The sequence below is a fragment of the Grampus griseus genome, assembly GCF_964374135.1.
Source record: "Grampus griseus genome assembly, chromosome: 10".
In the NCBI taxonomy this organism is placed as follows: domain Eukaryota; kingdom Metazoa; phylum Chordata; class Mammalia; order Artiodactyla; family Delphinidae; genus Grampus; species Grampus griseus.
Window position 1 is genome coordinate 32,328,330 of NC_139004.1, and position 18,146 is coordinate 32,346,475.

The following is an 18,146-nucleotide window of genomic DNA, read 5'->3' on the forward strand; positions in this document are numbered from 1 at the left end:
CTTAGAAAGTAGACACTGTGACAGGAAGGTAAATATTGACTGTCTTTAAAAACCAGTGGAAGGGGCTTCCTCAGGCCCTAAGTAAAGTGAGAGCCCTTTGAGCACATTTACAGAGGTCAAGTTCTCAGTGATGGAGAGGGAGGCCTAGAAAAGGAGCGAGAGCTGTCTCCTTGCCTTTAGACGGGACTGTCCCACCCGGCAGGGAGTTGGCACTGTCACCTGCCTACCAGGCTGAGGAGGGATGCTCCTGCCCACCCCCCCCATGTGAGGTCTCGCTCCCTTTTCAGTATCACCTGCAGCCCAAGGAGGTAAGGGGGCTCTGCTGTGAGCTTCACCTTGACCGTCTGAGAGAATCCAGTCACGGATCACCTGTTTTCTGAGCTGTCGTTCTCTGTGTAGAAATCCCAGGAAAATTCAGAGCGAGCAAAGCTTCCTTGGGCTCAGCCCCTATACTCCACCTCACCCCGTACCTCACTGGGCCTCTTCTTTCAAAGATGTCACACCTGGTTTAGACCATCTCTTGACTTTTGCAGGAAAAGGATGGCTAGTGATGCACATTTGACTTCTTTGGAAACAAATTCTCCATTCCCAGCTCTCTGGCAGAGCTCAAGGGAAGCGGGGAGGCTGAGGGCAGGACTGTCCACGCAGATGTGTGGGTTGGGAGAGCACATGCCTCCGGCAGCGCTGCTAGTCTGGCTTTACCTGGGACTCAGAGTGGCCTGGAGGTCAGACCCTACGCTGGGCTCTGAATCCCTTCCTCTCCTCTGCTCAGGGACCTACAGCACCCAGTGGCCCTTCATTCTGCATCTGTGCCTTTGCCCCTTCTGGCTTAGTGGTTAGCCGCTGGGGAGCTTTTCTGAGTGACCCTTGGGGAACTGGTTACTAGTCGGGGTGGCCCGTTTGTCATTCAGTTAATCTGAGGGGGGGACCTGCAGTCTCATACCTGCAAGGTGCCTGTGCGTGGGAGAGAGGGAGTGAATGAGAGAGGGTGTATGTAAGTGTCAGTCTTCTGTTTTCTTACTTCCAGTTAGTCCCCATTTTCAGCCTCACTCCCCACCCTTCCTCATGCCTGGCATCCTTGCTTCTCTCACCCTCTGGAGTTTACAGAGCAGATCACACCCTTCTTGTCCACATCTTTCTCTGATCATTTGTCTTGCTATCTCAGTTATGCCTCTTGTCCATTTGCTGTCATCCTGTAATGGGCTAATTGCCTCTTTTCTGTTCTTTTCAATGTTGTAAGTTTATATAATTTAAAAAATTCCTTTACTATCATTTTAGTGGAGCCTTAGAAGGAAAAGGAGATCAACACATGTTTTCAATCTACCGTTCTTTTAACCAGAAGACCGTGGCATAATTTGGAATCACTTCCTAGAATTCCACTCTATTTCTATAGCTGCTATTTACCCTGTCTTGGCATTTTACAAATTTATATTTTGCCCACCCTCCTCTACGTGTCCATTAAAAACAGCGCATGAGCATCTTTGTAGCTAAATCTTTAGGCATATTATGATCTCCTAAGGGTGAATTTCTGTAAGTAGAATTTCTGGGTCAAAGGATATGTAAAACTTTAAGGTATTACTGGTGCATACTGCTAAATTTCTCTTCATAAATACGACACTACTTTGCATTCCCACTAGCCATAGATAAACGTGCTTGTTTCTCCACACTCTTGTTGATACTGGGTGTCTTTGAGCATGTATGTTTGGGTATATAATGTGAACACTCTGTGAGATAGATTCCTGGCTCAAAATGCCTGCACATCAAAGTTTGGATAAACATTAGTCAACTTACCATCAGTGTATGAGCATGCTTGCTTCTTCCACATTTTTACCAACACTGCACTATGATATAAAAATCTTTTCCAGTTTAATAGGTTGATTTTATTGATTTCTCCCGAAGTTGAGGATTTTTCATGTATTTATGCCATTTGTATTTCTTCTTTCATGGACTGCTTGTAACCCATTTTTTTCTTTGTGTGTTTGTCATTTTCTTGATTTTAAGCTCTCTTTATATATTAAGGCTATGAATATGACAAATTTTTTAAAAATTTTGTTGACATTTCATTTTGTTTGCCTTTTTTGTTTACACATCCAACTGATAAGTTTTTTTCTTTTTTTTATTTCTGAGATATACATTTTAAAGTAATAACTAGAATTATGACTTATAACATTATACCAGGACATATAAGATTTTTAGAAATTTCATGTAATGTATGAAACATTTATATTAACATATTTCCATACAAATAACCCAAAGAAAGTTTAGTATTAGTTTTTTTGTTTGTTTGTACTGCAGGTTCTTATCAGTCTGATAAGTTTTATTACTAAATTTAAAAAATTTTTTATTTATTTTTGGATGCACTGGGTCTTCATTGCTGCGTGCGGGCTTTTCTCTAGTTGCGGAGAGTGGGAGCTACTCTTCGTTGCGGTGCGCGGGCTTCTCATTGTGGTGGTTTCTCTTGTTGTGGAGCACGGGCTCTAGGTGCACGGACTTCAGTAGTTGCGGGCTTGTTGCTCTGTGGCATGTGGGATCTTCCTGGACCAGGGCTCGAACCGGTGTCCCCTGCATTGGCAGGCAGATTCTTAACCACTGCACCACCAGGGAAGTCCCTCTGACTGATCAGTTTTAAACAGTAAGGTTTATCAGCCTTTTGCCTCTGTGGTGTGCTTCCAGAATTACCTGAACCTTGGGCTTCTGGGGTATTCTTTATTTCTTCATTTGACCACACCTGAGGGATGGGCTGGCTGCAAATGTGAATGTGACTGAGTTCCAGCGTGGTCCTCAGGTCCTGCAGAAGGAGGGCAAGGTCACCATGGACAGTTCTCCAGGGGCTGCTTGGCCGCAGTGGGCGTGGGGGGTTGGTCCTGGGGAAGAGGCAGCCCCGCCTGAGACCCAACATTATTGACCTGGGATGCGGCTGGCAAGAGTGTTCCAGGACCCACCTCACACTGGGGTGATCCAGAGGCAGAGGGTGAATGTCATGAGGGGTATGGATGTGATGTGGACAAGCATGGCTGCTAATCTCAGTAGGCCCCTCCTTCCACTAACAGCTGGCCTCAGGGCAGAGGTGTTGATCACTGGGAACAGTGATTAAGAGGAGGGGCTCTTCCTGTCCAAATCTGATCTGATTGAGCCTAAGAGGAAGTCAGGACAAGACAAGTGGGACCAGGGCTTTAAATGGCCCACATTAATTTGGTTCAACTCAGGCTTTCTGTGATAAAAGCATAGAACAGTCTCAGATGACACAGGACAATGTTGCTTCAATGGCTTTACTTCCACTTTGTGTTTCTCCCCAGTGCTTACCTTACCAACTTGCCTCCTGCCTCTGCATTTTCCAGATTTACCCCTGGTGAGACGTGCTTGGGGAGGAGGCCGAGGGGGGCGGATGCTGGTAAATTGCATTCAGAGCATAAGCTGGGGACTTCCAGGACGGAGGGGACTTGGAGCCTCATTTTCCCCAGCCATTAGCCCATGGGCTAGAAATAAGATTTGTTTCAGAAATGTGTGAACGGTGCTGAAGGGATTTTCTTAAACTTTCAGCAAAGTGAGTTCTTCAGACCTATTTGAGATACTTTGACCAAACCTTCAGAGTGGCCTTTAAGATGCTGTCTACTATGGGGTGGCTATTCAGACGTATAATTCTACATTGACTCCTAAAAATTAGGGATAGGAATTGGGATGTAAAAACCGTAAGAAGCTGGATTGTGATCATTACAAAACTGCTACTTCCTTCTGCTCCTCAGACTCACCAAGTTCGCTCCCATCTCCAAGCCTTTGCCCCTGCCATGCCCTCCGTCTGACCTGCCCTCCCCCAGATCTGGTACAGTTGACTCCTTGTCTTCATTTAGGTCTTGCTCCAATGTGGCATTCTCAGAAAGCCCTTCCCCACAACCCTAGTTAAGGTAGCACACCCCCGCCCCCATCATGCTATTCTCTCTCCTATTGCCTTATTCTCTTTTCTTCATAGCAGTTACAATATCAATGATAATAGTAATAGCTAATATTAGGGAGTACCAACCACGTGCCAGACAGAGTTATAAGAGCTTTACTTGTATGAATACATTTGATCCTCACATTAAGCGTATGAGAAGAATATTATTATTCCCATTTTACAGATAAAGAAATCAAGTCCAGAGAGAAGTTAATGTAATAGTTTGGCCCTGGGAGTCTTCTAATCAGTAAACATTTATTAAACACATATTATGGACCAGGACCAGCCTCTCTGCTAGGATTAGGGGATCCAAAAATGAGTAAGTCATTGTCCTTGCATTCAAGTCATCAGGAGACCAGTGTTCCAGACCAGGCTGGGCCAGGGGCTCCTCTCTGAGACCCTGGAGCAAGTTGCTTACACAGATATATGTGCTTTAATTTCCCCATCTGTAAAATAGGAATAAAGGAACCTGCCCCAGCTAGTCCTCTGCATTCTTGGAAGATTTGTTGGTGAAATCACTTTGAGATGTGCACACGGTGGTGCAGATGCAGGGAGCCATTGGGCATCCTCACTCTGGAACTAGGAAACAGCAAACATATTCTCTCTTCCTACCTGGATGAGGGAAAGGTAGATAATTAGCCACCACTCATCTCTGTCTTGGTGGTACCAAGTCCTTATCAGATTTCACCCCCTTCCCTTACTTGCAGTCATTTTGTGGTATCAAGCAATTCTTAAATGTCTAAAAGAGTCTAGCTAGAATCTCAAAATCAATTTTTGGTCCATTGATGTAAGAGATGTTGTACTTATATAACTGGTCAATAGGATTATGGTATGTAGGGCAGCTGTCCCATCTGATTGAAAGTGGTGAGTTTTATTTTCCAGGGACCCCAAAATCCCTTGCCTACTGATGGTACTTTTTGTTTTTTGTTGTTTTTTTTTTGCGGTACGCGGGCCTCTCACTGTTGTGGCCCCTCCCGCCGCGGAGCACAGGCCCCGGACGCACAGGCTCAGCGGCCATGGCTCACAGGCCCAGCCGCTCCACGGCATGTGGGATCTTCCCGGACCAGGGCATGAACCCGCGTCCCCTGCATCGGCAGGCAGACTCTCAACCACTGCACCACCAGGGAAGCCCTGATGGTACTTTTTTGAAGGAAGTTGTTCTTATTCATCATTAGGCTACCAGCCTGGCTGTTTAATTCCAACAGCTGGTGTTATTCTGAAGCCAATGCAAGAGCACTGTTTTGGTTTCTGTGGTTTTGCCAAGGCCATTAATTAAAAACAAGCTCGTGATAATGGATGGGATGTTGGTATGTGATGGGGAAACAGCCCTGTGGAAAGGGATTCTTGCTCCTTGTCATCCTCTTGAGATGGACTTTAAAGAATGGGTGACCAGACCTTTCAAGTAAAGCAGGCCAACGTGTCTGACCCCATCCTCCTAAATAGTATGTGAGAGGGAGCTTTGGTCGCTGGTTCTTGCCCTGGGCCTCACCCCCCTTTCTATCATCATGGTTTTTTCCCTGTGTCTAATTTGTTGCATGATCTGTTAATAACCAAACATGCCCTCACAAGCTGGGGAATATTTGCAGAGTGATAAAGCAATTATGTTATAATCTCCCACTTTCTAAAAGAGACAGGCATCAGGACTGCACACTCTGGGAAGCTTCCAGGTGCCAGAGCCTATTGACTCTGTTCTTTCATTCGTTTGTACTGTTGCCATCCAACTGTAGGCCCCTGTCACCCCATCCATCCCCCACCTGTCCGTCCATCCATCCATCCATCCATCCACCCATCCATCCATCCACCCACCCACCCATCCATCCATCCATCCATCTATCCACCCACCCATCCATCCATCCATCCATCCATTCATCCATCCATCCATCCATCCACCCACCCACCCATCCACCCATCCATTGATCCATCCATCCAGACATCCATCCATCCAACCAACTACCTGTCCCATCCAGTGGGTCTCTTATTTTTGAGCACTTATTATGGATCAGGCCCTGAGCTAGGGCCTGGGGATGTAAAGATGAGTAGGTCACCATCCTTGCATTCAAGTGATTCATACAGTAATAGCAGGACGTACGAGAGTTCAGTGAAGTGTTTCACGCTAGCATAGTTGGGGCTTTATATTCCCACTACCAAGAAAAGGCAGGGCTTCCCTGGTAGCGCAGTGGTTGAGAGTCCGCCTGCCGATGCAGGGGACACGGGTTCGTGCCCCAGTCTGGGAAGATCCCACATGCCGTGGAGCGGCTGGGCCACTGAGCCTGCGCATCCGGAGCCTGTGCTCCACGATGGAAAAAAGACAAGCTAGGTGCTTACCTATATACATCCTCCCTCCTTCCGTCCCTACCGGCCTCTCATCCTTCCACAGATATTAACACCTACTAGGAGCAAGTCCCTTCCTTGTGTGTATCCCCACCTTCCCTCGCTTTGACATTGGTCCATTTCCCACCCATGTAATTCCCTTACTGCTTCAGGCATGTCACCTGATCTGAAATTTGGGGCAACATCCTGTTCTAAAGGTAAAGTTCCAGCTCCTGAGCTTGGCGTTTTGAATCCCTCCACTGCGCTGCCCCAGCCTGATGACCAGCCTGTGTCTCACTCGTCCTGTGACCAGCAGACCTACTCACTGCTCCCAGACGTGTCTTGCATGCTGCCATCTCCCGTCTAATTCCACTCACCCTGCAAGGAAAGCCTGGGAAGGTGTGTTGCCTCCTGGTTTGGGCCCTGGAGGCAAGCATGGCTATTTTCACTGGATGCCCGTCCTACCACATTGTATGGTTACCTTTCTGTGTGTGTCTGGCTCACTTTCCTTTTGTCACGTGGATGGGATTCTTGCTTCATATATCTTGGTTCTCCTCAGTGACTAAAGGGCCTACATATGGAAGTCACCATCTCTATTTGCTAATTAAAATTGGGGGAAATTATACATTATTTATCACCTCTTCCTGTCAGTCCCTTAGTTCTGCTGCTGAACTAGACAAGGTTGAAATTACCACTCTGGGACAAATGTGTGGTTTATCTAATCCATTTTTTAACTCTCAGATAGGTAATGGAGAGTGTGAGAATGTGTGCTATTTATTCTCCATCTGCCCCCCCGCCCCGATCTATTTCTGCCACGCTGTGTCTGGGGAGGCTGGCCCCTATGGATTACATCAGCTGGGCTCCTTTATTTTACCTTCTGGTTTCACTGGGTTTGGCCAGTAGGAGACACCAGCAGGAGATATAAGAACAAGGAGGAGAGAGAGGTTGGAGTATTAATCCCCCTGATTTCTGGCAATGGCTTCTTTTCCATCTGCAGCCCCTCTCCCAGTACTGGAGAATCACTGGGCTCCAGGAACAGTTGTTCCCTCCCCTTTCCCTTCTAACTTAGGGATGATCAAGGCTTCTTGCTGGTTTCAGCCTCTGGGTGCCACACCATATCTTGTTGGTTCCCTTAACCCTTCCTACACCTCTCTAACTGGTCCATTCATTAAATTATTTCCATTTAAACCTTTTTGAGTGCTATCTATAGTATTACCAAGAGTCAACCTTGCAGGCTTAGTTATCAGCCCATGAATTGATCTGTTGCATTTTCTTACAAAAGGGTTTTGGGGTTTTGTTTCGTTTTTTTCGACGGGGAGCACACATTCAGAAGAATCTATGATAAAAATAATAGTCTCTTGGCTTCTTCCCTCCCTAACTTGTCACTCTCCCTTGAGGCAACCTCTTGTAACCCTTTCAATTATCTTTTTCTGACATTTACCTCCATATTTAAAAGTAATGTGCTTTTGTTTTACTCCTATTTTAGAAATTACCTGCTTACTTCCTGTTATGATAGATGACGACTTAGCTCGCTTATACCACCCTCCTACCTCCCCTCCCCACATCCTCACAGTATAGTCGTATCGTTATTTATAGTTCCTCTACTTGGTTAGCTTTATAAGTAATCTTTTTACTATCATATTTCTTGCTTGTTAACAACAGTATCTCGACGCCCTTCGTCAGTAAGATGAAGGTATCAGTGCCCTTACCCCAACTGCCTTCCAACTTTTCAATTTCTGTCACCTCTATTTTTACTTTTACATTGTTAAGGGTGATAACACTTACATTTTTATTTTGTAACTGCCAGTAAAAACTGTGCTGTGTCTGTAGTTTGACTCTAAAGACTGAAAAATCAGCAGATAGGGCTTATGTGATTGTGAATGTAGAAACAAGTCGTGAATTGACAGTCTAACCCTCCGACATACTTGTTTGGTTTGCCTAGTGATTTTTTAAAAAAGTTTCAGCCAACATTTTAAAATAAGGAGAGTTTTCCTAACAGATCCAGAGTTTGGGGTATTGTTTTAAAGGCTGTAAGATCTGGTCTGACGTTCCATATGGCAACACTCTGCTGGAGGCTGCCCGCTTTAAAATGGGCTTTCCTACTCCAGTTTGCTGCAGTCCCTACTACTCATACAGTGTATGCATGTGCTCAGACTCCTAGCCTGCTGTGTTCATTTACTTATTTACCTGACCCTGAAGGCGTTTAAGTGTGTGACCCTGATGCCTGATCTGTTGTCCTCTTTGGAGTCCATAATATGTATTTCCTTTATATATGTGGCTTTATATTTTTCCAAGAGTATGTCATTGCCTTCGTTTTTTCCCCCCACCAATTGCTATTATCATATCCTCATTGTTTTTCCTCCCAAACTCTCTAGCCAATTGGGTATTTTATATGTTCTCCCTTCCCCCCAGAGTTCTCTATCCTCCTCAAGTTTGACCTGGTTGCTGTCTAGGCCTGCTACACAATTGACATTTGGGATTTTCCTGTACTGTTATACTAGGTTAGTTCTGCTGCTTCCTGGATCTCACCTTTTCTTTGGGTCCATTCAGTTTCTTCCGAGAAGGAAGTTCCTTTTTTTTTTTTAATGCTTGGGAGAGTAGATACCTGGCTGCCCCATGAGTACCAATGGCTCGACTGTTCTGACATCAGATTTTATATCATCCCTGCCTCCCCCACCCCACCACCTTTTCATCCTCACATTTGATTCCTGCCCTCCGCTGCCTTGGCGGCTCTGAGTCATGAGCCTCTTGGCCATTCTGCCAGGCTGATGGACTCTCATAATATCTGTGCCTACTACAGGGTCAGGCTCCCTGTGGCTGCCTCATCAGTTTCTAATCTTTCATACTCTGTCTCTTTTCCACAAAGTTGTCCCAACCTCTTTTCCAGTAGCCCTTACCTGTTCCCTCTGTTGTTTGAAATTATGTCTTAAAAAAACTTATTTCACTCTCATCTTGGTGATGATGTGTCTAGATGGAAAGAATATAAATGAATGCAGTTAATTTGTTGTCCACCATCTAAAGTAGGTGTTTTTAATCCTAAATTTACCTCTTTTAGGATTTAGAAGTTCCTTGTATTATCAACATGTTTATCCAATTCATAATTTTCTTTTAACTATCAAATTTAGATCTTGTACTAACACTGTTAAGGCAGTGGTAGCTGCCGTAATCATCTCCCAGTTCTCAGGGGCTTACCACGATTGAAGTGATTTCTTGCAGCTCTAACAGTCAAATGCAGCTGTCCTGGCATGACTGGCGTTCTTCCACAAAGTAATTCAGGGACCCAGGCACCGTCCATCTTGTGACTGTGCTGTACCTTAGAGGATACATTCTCAACTGGGGCAGTATCACGCTTAGGGGGGCAAAATTAGCTCTTGGGGCCAAAAAAATCTCATTTTAATACATAAATCACAGATATACATTTGGTACATAAACAGATAAACAGTGTATTAAAATTTCCTAGGCGGAAGAAGACACCTAGGAAAAAAGTATCTGAAAACGCTCCTTACAAGGGCAACAGTGATGAAAGAAGGTTGAGAAACACTGCTACTGAGCCTAGGAGTCCACTGTGTTCAGGTGGAAGGGAAAAAACAAGGTGGTGAAGGCTCACCCACTTCTTAACAATCTTGGCCCCCAAATGACAGAGACCTCTTCGCCCACATTTCATTGGTGAGCTCTAGTCACGGGTCCCACCTTGTCACGGGAGGAGCTGGGAGGTGTAGCTCTGGGCTAGGCAGCTGCCTCTCAGTGACAACTCTCAACTAAATGAGGGGGAACACAGATTTTGGAGGACGGCTGGCCTCCAAACACAGGGGTCAGCAAACTTTGTCTTACAGAGCCAAGTAGTAAATGTTTTAGGCTTGCGGGCCATGTGGTCTCTGTCACAACTGCTCAAGTCTGCTTATTGTGGCCCAAAGCAGCCATAGACACTATTGACATGAATAGGTGTGGCTGTGTTTCGATAAAGCTTTATTTACATAAACAGGTGGCTAGCTGGCCTGCAGGCTGTGGTTGACCAACCACTACCGATCCCTACACCTGATGACCATTCCAGAGCTTTTCCATTGCCTACTTTTCCTTGCCTCTCAGGACCTAACCCAGGTCCTTCTACATTCCCTGTGCCGAGGCGGGACCTACAGCTGCCCCTTAACTGAGTGAGGAGTCCGCAGTTTTTCTGTGAGAAGAGTGGGATGGGGTATGACCCTCAACCAAGTGAAGTGTACAGGTCCCAAGTCTGGAGACAAGGAATGCATATTGCATGTGACAGTATGGTACTAAGCCATCCCCACCTCTAATCTCCACTGCCACCTGACACGGTAGGAGGCCGAGTACCTGGCACATGTAGTAAGTGCTCAGAATATGGGGACAACTCCTGTATTCAATGCTCAGGGGTCCCTTAAAATACCTGCATTAGATGAAATAAGTCCTCAGAGGATCTGCGCTCTGCCTCTCGTAACATTAGAAACTATACCATATTTTCAGTGGATTATTTCAATGATTAAAGCTAATAGTTTAATAACACGGCCATATGCTCACGTTAGAAACGGAATAGAAACCTACATATACAATATGATCTCAACCATCGTATTTTAAAAGTTTAGCAAAAAAAAAAAAAAAGGAAATATTCTCACAAAACGATGGGATTATGAGTGGCTTTTCTTTTTCTCTTGCGTATGTTTAAAACTTTTACAGTGAGCATGCTTTCTAGGTGGAGGAGAATAAGCGTTATTTTAAAACTATAGGGGAAGGGAGTCAGCGCTGAGTGCGAGTGGTAATGAGGGCGTCTGCCCGCTTGTGGGCATAGGCATGGACCCAAGGATTCCACCACCAATTCTGTCGGAACAAGTCCCTCTGAGGCAGCCTGTCCTGCTCACCCTCCCCCAAATTAGAAAGGCTTCTTTACATAGCGACTGTGGAAGGGTTCCAGCCTGCTTCTCCACTGAGAAATTCTTCTCATTTCTAAGTGATGAGAACCTCATCTAGATTCTGTTTCCGCTGAGGCGGGACCAGCCTCTCCGAATGAATCATCTAGATTATCAATAGGGTGAGGAGGAGAGGCGCCCGGGGTTAACTGCGTGTCACAGGCATTGGTCATCTCGGCCTCTCCCCGGTGGGCTTACTTGACTTTGGGGAGAAATGAAATCACTTGCACCCTAAAGTGCTCTCTGTGTTGGACCACCAGCCCGGTGGCCTGACCTCCAGGTGCCCCTGCCCCCCAACGGAGCAGAGAACAACCCATTCTGTAGTCGTAACCAAATTCAAGATCATACCCAAATGCCTGTAACTGTCCAGGAACCCTCTGGGCTCCTCATTTGCCTCTTCCAGGTATTGAGTGATTGGGTTTGGGGGCCTCCACCCATGTCCTGCCCACCTGAGTCCCTTCTCTTCAGCCCTTGGCTGTTTCTTCTGGTGATTTTGTTCTTCATTCCTGGGCTGTCTACACACTGCCTCAGCTTGTGCCCTCCACACTCATCAGACCTGTTGCATTCTCCAGCTCTTAGCCCCTTCACTAGGACAGGGTGGCCCCTCTCCCTTCACCCAGGGCCCTGTCTTGACTCTCAAGGGACATCATCTGCTTGAAAACAGCTCCCCGTGGCCTCCGTCTGCTTGCCCATAGCTTCCATGCTTCCCTGTATTCAACCTCCTCTGTCCTTGTTCCAGGACCTTCCTCTTAGCTCCCAATTAGGTTGGAGGAACCTTATCCCAGCTCTTTGCCTCCGCCCTGGCTCCTGTGTTCTGAGATCTGGTCCTAGCATCCTCTCTTTCATCTCAACACACATACCCTGGACGTGCACGTGATGTACGCGCATGTGTAAGGACCACACTCCGGCAGGCACAGGCACCGGTTAGTCCTGTGTGTGCACATGGACTCCTTACGGTGACTTGAGAGACCCTATACCAGGGCTTCTTAGCCTCAGCACTATTGATGTTTGAGCCCGATAATTCTCTGTTGAGGGGGGCTGACCTGTGCATTCAAAAATGTTTAGCAGCATCCCTGGCCTCTACCCACTGGATGCCAGTATCATGTCCCCAGCTGTGACAACCAGCTATGTCTCCGGACATTGCCAGATATCCTCTGGAGGACGAAATCACTGCAGGCTGAGAACCACTACCCTACATGTCGGGGACCCCCTGCCCCCCCACCACTCCTCTGCTCTGTCCCACCCACTGTGCCTGCCGTGTGCACACTGATCCTTGCCTCGGGGCCATTGCTTCAACTGTCCCTGCTGAATGTCCAGTGTTCTCCACTCAGATTTTCACTTGGTCATCTGGGCCTCAGCTCAACTCTCACCGCCCCCCCAAGGCCTTTCCTGACTGCCCTGTGGGAGCAAACCTAGTTGCTTCATCATGTTTACATGAGCACTATTATCCGAGGCACCCAGCCTCGGATTTGGAGTTGAGAGATGAAGACGGGTGGGTGGCAGAGTCAGAAGGCTGCCAAGAAGCCCCTCTCGCCGGCTTATGTAATTCGCTCCGCGGAGAGAGAGCGCAGTGGGGCTCAGCAAGTGAGTCCCTGGCTGCTTGTCATGTGAAGAAAACTGATGGGAACGACACTTTTCCTCCTCTGCTTCCTGCCCTGCTTTTTTGTTCTTTGTATCGTGAATAATGTGAATACAGGAGGAGCCTCATACTTGGAGTTATTTTTACAAGGTCTTATCTCTGCTGCAGATGACTCAGAGCTGGGGCCTTCTCTTGAAGACGTTTCTTGGGAAACGCCAGAGAGATGCTGCGCCCTAGGTGAGCTGGGGGTCAGAGAGGCCCCTGACCCATCTGGAGCCGTGTCCACTGGGGGCAGGAAGTGGGGCTGGAAGGAAGGCCTCGCTGAAGGCCAGCGCTTCTCCCGGCTTCCCTCTGCCTAGCCAGCCCTGCCTTTTCCTCACCATCCTTTTCTGCTCCAGCAGAAATGACCAGGATGGCCTGCCAGTCTGGAGAAGAGAGAGGGCACTGCCCCCAAGGTTGGCCCTGCAGGCTGCTGGTAGACAAGGCCCCAGCAGGCTGGTGGCTCTAGTCAAAAGGTATGAAAACTACCTGGACAGTGGTCACCAGGCCCTGAGGGAAAAGGAGAATCGGAGAAACGTCTTCTCATGTCTCCAGCCGCCCCCGCTGCCCATGTTCTTGGGGTGTGAAGGCTGCATCTTACTCTCTGTTTCTTCCATGTTTGGCGCTAAGACCCAGTGAATGCGTGTTGAATAAAGGAATTAATGAAAGAGAAGCACCTTTTTATGTGTAAAGCTGAACTACCTGGGCATGTGTATAGCACAGAACCTCATGCCGTGGAGGATGGTGGGTTCTGCACCTGCTCCAGAAGATGGGCGTGCCCAGACCTCGGCACGTGGCCTGGAAGTTGTCATCACCCTCGGCGCGGGCATCATCTGACTTGACCCCTCACTACCACTCTGAGGGGCAGAGGTGTCGTTTCCTTTTACAGAGGGTCACGGAGGTCAACAGCAGCACGCTCAATGCTGTGCAGTTAGTAACCGGCACAGCTGGGTTCTTCTGCCCTAAATCTGCCGATTCTGTGACTGGTGCCCTGACCCTGTGATGCCCTAGAACCTCAGAAACCCCAGAAGTAGAGACTCCCTTGCTTTTGGAAAAGACTCCACACCCTCCTTCACTCACAGCTGCAGTGCTGTCCTTCCGGAAGATCTGGTCCTTTCCCTTCTGTTCTGCCTGTAGCAGAATTGCTGGTTCTCACCCATCTGCTACCCGACAACTCTTGGGAGAATTGGAAGGCCCCTCTCAGACACCTCTGATGGTTCTAGAGAAAGGGGGATTTGGGGGCATACACCCTTTTTCCTCCTGCTAAAATTCCCTAACCCCCCAACTCCCTTTCTTGCTGTCTTCTCCCAGGTCACACGGTCCCCGACTTACAACCCAGGTGGATGGAAAAGGTTTCAAGTTGATCATTTGGAACTCAGAATGCATTTCTCCATAGAAGTAGCTTGAACATCATGCTGAGTCTACCTGTAATATATCTGAGATAGAGTATTAATAACATTGGCCAAGTAGAGAGCTAGTATTAATATTAATGATTTCATTAATTAATTAACTAATAATAAGCCATCACCATCTCTTGCCTGGAAGACTGTAGCAGCCTCGTCACAGGTCTGGCCTTTTCCACTCTTATCCTCCTATAGTTTGTTCTCTATGTGAAAAGCTGATCAAGCCCCACCTCTCCTCTGCTCTGAGCCCTCCAGTGGTTTCCTATCCCCGTGACCTGGCCCGTTCCTGCCTTGCCAACCTCACATGCCGGCCTTTTCCAGCTCCAGAAAGCTTGTTTCGCCAGAGGAGTCAGCAGCCACTGTTCCCTCTGCTTGGAACTCTTGTCCCTCCTCGAATTACCTGGTACAATCTCAGTTCATTCAGGTCTCTGCCAGATGACACCTTTTCAGTTGCCCCAGGACACTTCAGATAGGTGACCTCAGATACCCATCCCCCATCACTCCTGCACCCCTCCCCTTCGTAGCACTGATCATACCCATTCCACTGCTGGTGTATTTGTTTACTTGGGTCCTGCTGGTCTCCTCCACTAGGATGCCAGCTCCACAAGGGCAGGGACCTGGTTTGTTTTATTGGCCGTTCTGCTTTCAACGCTGGAAGAGTACCTGACATATGGTAGGTGCTCAATAAATACTTTTAAGTAAATAGATACATGAACGAACGAACGATGTGTCCACACCTGACCGATAGGCAGATTGTGGTTTCTTGTGGAATTTATCACACATTCCAAACATCAAAAATTAACTTCTTCATTTCCCAGCCCTTGGGATTTGAAGTGTAGGGACCTCATTTTAGTAATGAGTTCGTCGATTATTCTGGAAACCAGGACTTCTTACTCTGCATTCTTGGCGAAAATAGATACTCTTCTCCGGTTCTGAATTTGGCAAAGGAGGGGGGTGGGCACTTTGGTGTCGTGAGTCTCCTGCCTCCGGTTTTACTGAGAATGGCCATGTATTTTTGATTACTCTAGCTGGGTGCTTCTCACCTTGGCACCACTGACACTTTGGACCGGATAATTCTTTGTTGTGCTGTCCTGTGCACTGTAGGATGTAAGATGTTTAGCAGCATCCCTGGCCTCTACCCATATGATGCCAACAGAACCTCCCAGCTATGACAACCAAAAAATGTCTACAGACATTGCCATTCCCTCGAGGGACGAAATCATCCCAGGTTGCAAACTACTACTCTACCATGTGCTGGAAGTCTCGCCACACCCACCCCCCGCAACAAAGAATTATCTAGCCCCAAATGTCAGTGGTGCCAAGTTCAAGAGAGCCTGCTGTAGCACAGCACTGATGGAATGTTCTATTTTCTGCTGCCCAGTGGTAGCCACTTGTCACATGTGGCTGTGGAACACTTCAGATGTGGCTGGTACAACTGACGAACTGAGTTTTTAAGTTTATTTCATTTTAATTAATTTTATTTTATTTTTAAGATTGTTTTTATGTGGACCCTTTTTTTAGTCTCTATTGAATTTGTTACAATATTGCCTCTGTTTTATGTTTTGGTTTTTTGGCCCCAAGGCATGTGGGATCTTAGCTCCCCGACCAGGGGTCAAACCCACACCCCCTGCATTGGAAGGCGAAGTCTTAACCCCTGGACTGCCAGGGAAGTCCCCATTAGTTTTAATTTAAATAGCCACTTAAATAGGCTAGTGGCTACCATATTGGAGAGCACAGCTCTAGAGAAACCTGTGCGGCTCACACTTTAGTGTCACCCAAGTCATCTGGGGAGAGCAGAGTCTGATTCGGCAAACCTGGGGTGAGGACTGAGAGTCTGCATTTCTAGTGAATTCCCAGGAGATACCAAGGACCTCCATTTTAGTAAGATGACCTAAGTCTCTAACCTAAAGAGCATATAAACACAAAAATGACATTTCTGCTGCCTGGAAGGGCTTGTTAAAAGACACTGTGGTGTAGTATGGGGTGATGGGGAAACTGTGGTCTGTGGAGTCAGACAGATACTGGTATGAATCCACTGTTACTCAGCTGTGTGCCCTGGGCAACTTACTTAACCTCTCTGAGCCTCAGTCTCCTCAACTATAAAACAAAACAGTGATCATTCCCAGCTTGCAGTGTGATTCTGAGACACTGTATTTGAAAGCACCAAGCCCAGTGCCTGCCTGGCCCGTACTGGGCACTCAGGAAATAGCAGCAGGTGTTACTGATTCATCTAAAGTAAAGGCATCATTTACACACATCAGCCCTTAACGTTTAGGCCATGCCTGAGACCCCCATGTCAGAATCACTCAGATGTTCTTTGGAAAAGCAGATCCCTGGGCCCAGCCCACACCTACTGAGTCAGAGCCTCTCACGGTGGGGCCCTGGAAGCTTTGTTTATTGTTGTTTTTAACTGAGGTAAAATTCGCACAGCATAAAATTAACCACTGACCATTTTAAAGTATAGAGGTCAGCGGCATTTAGTGCGTTCTCAGTGTTGTGCAGCCATCACCTCTGTCTAGTTCCAAGGCATTTTTATCACCCCAAAAGGAAACCCCATACCCATTAAGCAGTCACCCCTCATTCTCCTACCAGCCCCAGCCCCTGGCAACCACTGGTCTGCTTGATATCTCCATGGACTTACCTACCTTCTGGGTATTTCAGATAAAAGGAATCATTCAGGGCTTCCCTGGTGGCACAGTGGTTGAGAGTCCGCCTGCCGATGCAGGGGACATGGGTTCGTGCCCTGGTCCGGGAAGATCCCACATGCCGCGGAGCGGCTGGGCCCGTGAGCCATGGCCGCTGAGCCTGTGCGTCCAGAGCCTGTGCTCCGCAACGGGAGAGGCCACAACAGTGAGAGGCCCGTGTACCAAAAAAAAAAAAAAAAAAAGGGAATCATTCAATATGTGACCTTTTGTGTCTGACTCTTTTAATGTTTTCGAGGGTCATCCATGTTGTCGCATGTATCAGAACTTCATTCTTTTTTATGGCTGAATAATATTCCATTGTATGTCGATACCAGATTTATCTGTTAGCCAGTTGATGGACGTTTGGGTCGTTTCCACTTTTGTGGCTATTGTTAACAGAGCTTCTTTGAACATGTGTGAACACGTTTTTGTTGGAGTGCCTGTTTTTAGTTCTTTTGGGTTTACACCTAGGAGTAGGGTTACTGGGTCATTGATAACTCTAAGGGACTGCCACACTATTTTCTAAAGCAGCTGCACCATTTTCCATTCCTGCCGGCAGTGCAGAAGGGTTCCAATTTCTCCACATCCTCACCAACACTTGTTATTATTTTATTATTACCAACATAGTGGGTGCAAGGTGAAGCTTCATTCTTAACTTCCCCAGGTGGTCCCTATGGGCGCTAGAGCTGTATTCAGGAGAGCTTGCCCTGCACTGGGTTAAGTGATGGTCTACGTCTCACAGAGGCATGGGACTTGGGACTCAGTCAGACGGTGCTTTCGTTGGGCTGGTGAAACCCATCAGAGGATTGGAGTTGTTAATTTGAGTGTGTTTAAGAGGTTGGATTTTTTTTCACACATCTTACTGTCTTAGCCCATAACGAAAAACCACAGAGGATGGCTTATAAACAACAGAAATTTATTTCACACCTTTCTGGAGGCTGGATGTCCAAGATCAACATGCCAGCATGGTCGCGTTCTGTGAGGGCCCTTTCTTCCTGGTGCATTGCTAATACTTTCTCACTGTGTCCTCACATGGCAGAAGGGGTGAGGGCGCTATCGGGATCTCTTTGATAAGGGCACTAATCCCATTCATGAGACCTCCACCCTCATGGCCTAAGCACCTCCCAGAGCCCCCACCTACTAATAGCATCACCTTTGGGGGTTAGGATTTCAGCATATGAATTGGTGGGGGAGGGACAGAACATTTAGCACGTAGCACTTACTCCCTCCCCTTTAGTAAGGGGAACTGAGAGGATAGGGACAGCTTGTTCTCAGCTTGTG

General features: G+C 47.2%; 1 long non-coding RNA gene across 1 annotated transcript in view; it reads left to right on the top strand.

Moving 5' to 3' along the window:
- LOC309828551 overlaps nucleotides 1–18,146 on the top strand; it is a 137,176-nt gene that overhangs the window by 112,721 nt on the left and 6,309 nt on the right. The gene's annotated exons all lie outside the window — the stretch shown is intronic.